Source organism: Chrysochloris asiatica, unplaced genomic scaffold, assembly GCF_000296735.1.
Source record: "Chrysochloris asiatica unplaced genomic scaffold, ChrAsi1.0 scaffold00429, whole genome shotgun sequence".
NCBI classification, from domain to species: Eukaryota; Metazoa; Chordata; class Mammalia; order Afrosoricida; family Chrysochloridae; genus Chrysochloris; species Chrysochloris asiatica.
The window spans coordinates 1,210,652-1,216,844 of record NW_006408947.1 but is presented as its reverse complement, the minus strand read 5'-3'; the positions used below and the strand labels follow the sequence as shown (position 1 = coordinate 1,216,844).

Here is a 6,193-nt window from a genome sequence, read left to right as displayed (position 1 = left end):
CTTGGACCTCCTCATTTCTTCCATTTGCTTTAGCATCTCTACACTGGAGAGCAAGTTTCAGTGTCTCTTCTGACATCCATCTTGAACTTTTCCTTCTTTCTTGTCTTAATGACTTTTTTGCTTTCTTCCTGTATTCTTGATGTCATCCCACAACTCTTCTGGTCTTCTGTCTTTAGTTTTCAGTGTATCAAATCTGTTCTTTTGATGATCCCTAAATTTAGGTGGGATATATTCAAGGTCATATTTTGGCTCTCATGGACTTATTTTCATTTTCTTCAGCTTCAGTTTGAATCTGCATATGAGCAATTGATGATCTGTTCCACAATCTGCCCCTGGCCTTGTTTTCACTGATGATAAGGAGTTTTTCCATCGTCTCTTTCCACAGATGTAGTCAGTTTGATTTCTATGTATTTCATCGGTGAGATCTATGTGTATTACCATCTCATATGCTGTCTAAAGAAGGATTTGAAATGAACAAATCATTGATTTTGCAGAATTCTATCATGTGTTCTCCGGCATCATTTGTATCACCAAGGCCATATTTTGCAACTACTGATCCTTCCTCTCTGCTCCCAACCTTTGCATCCCAATCACTGGTAGTGATCAATACTTCTTGATTGCATGTTTGATCAATTTCAGATTGAAGAAGTTGGTAGAATATACTTCTTCTATTTCATCTTCACTGGCTTTATTTGTATAATATTTTTGAATTTGAATAATAGTGATGTTAATTGGGCTTCCCTGTTGTTGTTGTTGTTAAGTGCTGTTGAGTCAGTTCCGACCCATAGCAACCCTGCATAGGGTTTCCTAGGAGTGACTGGTGAGCTTGAACCATTGACCTTGCAGTTCAAACAGCGTTGCAGTCTGATGTATTTACCCACAGTGCCACACCAGGACTCCATGTATATACTAGGGAGTAATAGTGGTATTAACTGGGCTTCCCTGTAGGCACATGGATATTATCCTGTCACAGGCAGCATTGTACCTCATGACTGATCTGGATATTTTCTTTTTCACAATGAATGCAACACCATTCCTGGCATAGTAATCCATGTGACTGTCAGATTCAAAATGGCCAATACCAGCCTATTTCAGCTCACTAATGCCTAAGAGATCAATGTTTATGTGTGCATTTCATTTTTGACAATTTCTAATTTTCCTAGATTCATACTTCGTACATTCCATGTTCCAATTATTAATTGGATGTTTACAGCTATTTATCTTCATTATGAATTGTGCCCCATCAGCAAATGAAAGTTCCACAGGCTTTACAACCATGAGCTTGATGGTCCAGGGAACATCTGTTCCTAAAGTGAAAGATTAACTACTCCCTATTTTTAGTTACACATCTTCTACAATTACAGATGTGACCATCACAATTAATCCTACTTGCAATTATTCACAATTGAGTCATAAAATCCTATCAACATAGTGCCATACCCCCTTTCACCAGATCCATCTAGAGAAGAACTAAGCACACTTATGAAAACTTGTAAGCCAGTCACTTCATGCCTTTATAACACCCCATTTTTGATGGCCAATGTCTAAATTTCTTGTCTATATCAACCCAGTACACTGAGAAAACAAGGTTGTTCCTTGATATGAAGAATCCTTTCACTCCAGTTGGAATTTAAGTCACTGCATTCACAGGCAAAAGTCTAGTTCATCAAATTGTAGCAATTTACACTTGCTCACAGTATCAAGCATCTTTATCTTCAAATGGTTTAGTTCTGGTCAACTAGCCATCCAAGCTAGGTCAAATGGGCACTACCTGCAAGTCTGAGGTTTCAAGCACACCCCTCTGCACTTCAGACCAGATGGGGGTTTTACTCTCAGCCTTAGACCCCAGGGGCTAGGTCAGTGCCCAGGGGATCAGGAGTTCATACAACTTCCTAAACTAAAGACCAACCAGCTCGTCCTCTTTTCTTTTTCATCTCAAGATCAACAATTGCAAATGGAACATGATTAGAGCCAACCCATGTCTTCATTGCTTTATTTACCCCACTTGCACTCCCAAGCAGACCCAGGTGATCACCAACGAGCATACTAGACTGCTCACAGAAACATAAGTTTCAGTCCTAGAAGTGGTTTTCCTTAATGGACTGACTTTTCTTGCCTTGATACCTCCAGAGCAGATTGCTTGAAATTCAAATAGTCAATCAGTCTGTTTCTTTCCTGCAAGTCTTTTTTTTGATAAGAATCTTATGTTCTCCCAGCAGCTCTGGGTTTGTCTGCATGTCTTTTCAAGTGGAAGTTCCCAACTCAAAAGGTTCTGGGTGGGACTCAGGATTCCAAGTAGGACCCCACAATCTACAAAGGCTCAACAAAAAGCCTGTTTACCTGGGCAAATTCTAGCTCCCCTTTTAGCAAATCCAATCATTTATAGGCTGAAGGCTGGCTTACAAGCTTTCTATAATCATAATTCCCAATTCTCATTTCTATCATACATAAATGTATATTTTACAATAATACACAGGTCTATATAATATCCATGAAGCAGGCAAATACATAAACATTTTGCTTTCCTATGTCTCAGTCCCTGTATCTACTTACAGAACACTGCTGTTCCATGATTGTGTATAAATCACTATTTACCTCTATACCATTTAGTTCATGCATACCTCTCTAAGTCTTCCCCTATCTTCAGTGTTCATCTTCCACCTTTCCTCTACTTGTGAATTGTCTTCCCTGTTCTCATATATTGTCCTCCCTGTCACCCAAGCTAACATGTCTCTACCCTCTAGCCAGTAAATTGCTATCCCCTCCCTCCCACCCCAGTAACCATCAGAGAATGTTTCTTTTAATATGGAATTCTTTTCTTAAGCTTTTAGAATAATGATCTCATGTATTTGTTCTTTTGTGACTGACTAACTTCACTCAGATGAGACACACTTCGTGTTCCAAAGATGGTGGCAAACTTTTCTACATCTGTATTCCATTTGAGTTCACCAGCTTGAAACAAAGCCTGAGCATCTTGTTCCACCTGAACTTCACTAATTCCAGCATCAGAGTTTCAATTAGCCTGCAGGAGGACCACTAGCATCCTCTGGTAGTACCCTAATGTGTCTCCCACCACATCGTCTTCCGGGCTAGAGCCATATTCTTTTTCATAAACTTGTTTGATAATTGTCAGTTCTTCAGGTGTCCTTGAATCAATAATTTCTGTCAGGACTTTTTCATTTGTTCTAGCTCCTTTAAGAGTATGCTTCAGTTCATAGGCATTATAAAGCTGAGAGGGATTCATCAAAGCCACAATTAAGTTTTCAAATATTCCAGTCAGCTCTGATTTCAGGTCATCCAGAAGATCCCTGCCAAACAGAGTTTTAAAAGCTGCAATGATTTCCTAGAGATGGGTATTACTTTGGGATGTCAACACTGTCAGGATGGACTTCTCATGGGTGTCCAGGCTTTTCATGGCCTTCTGAAGAGTTTTTGCATCAGCCCAATCATCAAAGCTAGGGAAGTTGGTCACGGTGCCTCTCTCTGCTCATCTCCCTTGATGGTCCCAGGGACCTCCACTCCTAGATTGCAAAGTCAATCACTCCCCTCCTTGCTACAAAACCTTTACATTTCCAACCCTCACAATCAGTCCTGATAACAATTATTCACCATTGCAGCATTTCCTTTCATCAGCCCCTCCCAGACAGATTGGATACTACTCAGTGGAGATTCTATCTTCCTCCACACCCTCTGGATCTAGGTTTCCTCTTGAAAGGCTATAAGCCAGTCCCTTATTGTCTTTGTAGCCTCCCCCCACTTTGGGTAGTCAATGTCCAAGTTGCCCATCCCTGTCTTCTCTGTGTATGGAGGGGTGGGAATGATCCTTGTTGTAAAGATTTGTTCCCTCTTGGGTTACTGCATCCATAGGTGTAGATCAAGTTCATCAAATTGTATCAGATTACTCTTTTTATTCCTCTTCTTTCTTCTTCTAGTTGAGGTCTGATCACCCAGTCATTGAAGCCAGGTCAAGTGGGTATTATCTGTAAGTGTGGGTGTTCTTATGCATATGCCTTCACTTCTTATCAGCTGGACGCTTCACTCTCCACTCTAGTCCTCTATGACTATGTCACTGACTCTGGGCCCAAGAGTCCCCAGGTCTTGCAATACTGTTGGACAGCCAGGTCTCTATCTGGGTTCCAAGGAGTCTATTGACCGTTGTAGGGCTTAGCTCACAGCTTCATTGCTGTTTTTCCCTCACTTCCCATTATTGGTGAAGAACGTGGTCAACAATCACAGAATGTATTCCCATTGAGTCTTAGTCTTGGAAACAGGTTTGCTCTAAGGGGACCCGACCCCTTGCCTTGATGTCTCCTGGGCAAGCAACTTGCTTGTTCTTGTAGTAATCAGTCGGTCTGCCTATTGTTTTGTATTTTTCCTGTCTGTCTTTCTTTCAAGTATCTTCTGTTCTTCTAGCCACTCCAGGCTGGTCCCACCTCTGAAGATTCTGGTTGTTGGTCAGGATTCCACCTATGGTCTCATGTAATGCAGAGGCTCCAGAGGAAGCCTCCTTCACTGGGCACATTGTAGCCCCATTTTAGGTATTCCATTCAGTTATAGGCAGAAGGAACTCTGGTACTATAGTGGTTATGAATCAGGCTGTGAACCTTAAGGCCAGAAGTTCGAAACTACCAGCCACTCCACAGGAGAAAGATGAGGCCTTCTGCTCCCGTAAAGATTACAGCCTCGGAAACCCTGTAAAGGGTTGCTGTGGGTCGGAACCAACTCGACAGCACTTAACAACAACAATAACATAGGCAGAAGATGGACTTAAAAGCTTTCTATGGTGACATTTCTGGCTATTCTTTTCTCTCCCCCTCAAGTGTCTATTTTACAATGTTGTGCAAGGGAAACCAAGATTCAAAAGAGAGCCAAGCATGTTAACATTATTTCCCCCCCTTTTCCCCATTCCAACCATGTCTCAATCCCTGTATCCCAGAGCCCTGTTGTTCCAATGTTGTGCGAACATCATTATTTACCTCTGTCCCACTTAGCCCATTCAAACCTGCCTAATTGTTCTCCCACCTGCTTTGTTCTTCCATTCCCCTCCCCTTTCTGGTATATTGCTCCCCTCCCTAGCACCCAAACTATCCTGTGCCTATTCCCTACCCTCTGCTCCACCTTCCCCTCCCTCCCATCAACCCACCCCCCACATCGCAGCAACCAGCAAAGAAGCTGCCCACCCCTTTAGTATGGGTTCTTTTTCTTAGTCTTTTACAGTAGTGGTCCTGTGAAGTAGTTCTCCATTTGTGACTGACTAATTTCACTCAACATAATTTCCTCAAGATTCATCGATGTTATGTGGTGGCTTGTAGCTTCCTTGTTATTCTTCAAGGTAGCACAATATTCCATCTTGAGTATGTGCCACAGTTTGTTTACCCATTCTTCAGTTGATGGACACTTTGGCTGTCTCCATCTTTTTGCTTACTATGCCGGGAATGACAAATTGAAGAGGAATGGTGTTGCATTCATCGTCATAAAGCATGTGTCCAGATCAGTCATGAGGTACAATGTGATAGGATAATAGCCATGCACCTACAGGCAAGCCCAGTTAATACCACTATTATTCAAATTTATGCACCAACCACTGAAGCCAGTGAGGATGAAATAGAAGAATCCTACCAAATTCTTTAATCTGAAATTGATCAAACATGCAATCAAGATATATTGATCACTGCTGGTGATTGGAAAGCAAAAGTTGGGAGCAAAGAGAAAGGATCAGTAGTTGCAAAATATGGCCCTGGTGATAGAAATGATGCTGGAGAAAGCATGAAAGCATGATAGACTTCTGCAAAACCAATGATTTGTTCGTTTCAAATACCTTCTTTAGACTGCATAACAGACAACTATACACATGGGCCTCACCAGATTGACTACATAGAATTCAAATTGACTATGTCTGTGGAAAGAGAAGATGGAAAAGCTCCATATCATCAGTGAAAACAAGGCCAGGGGCAGACTGTGGAATAGACCATCAATTACTCATATGCACTTTCAAACTGAAGCTGAAGAAAATGAAAACAAGTCCACGAGAGCCAAAATAGGACCTTGAATATATCCCACCTGAATTTAGAGATCATCTGAAGAACAGATTTAATACATTAAACACTAAAGACCGAAGACCAGAAGAGTTGTGGGATGACATCAAGAACATCATACATGAAGAAAGCAAAAAGTCATTGAGAAGACAAAAAAG

General features: G+C 41.4%; 1 protein-coding gene and 1 pseudogene across 1 annotated transcript in view; one reads left to right on the top strand and one right to left on the bottom strand.

Moving 5' to 3' along the window:
• The window catches only part of SPIRE1 (spire-type actin nucleation factor 1), a gene marked incomplete at its 5' end in the record, with an annotated part of 311,924 nt that overhangs the window by 218,535 nt on the left and 87,196 nt on the right, over nt 1–6,193 (top strand). The window lies entirely within an intron of this gene.
• LOC102837574 lies at nt 2,828–4,205 on the bottom strand (annotated as a pseudogene).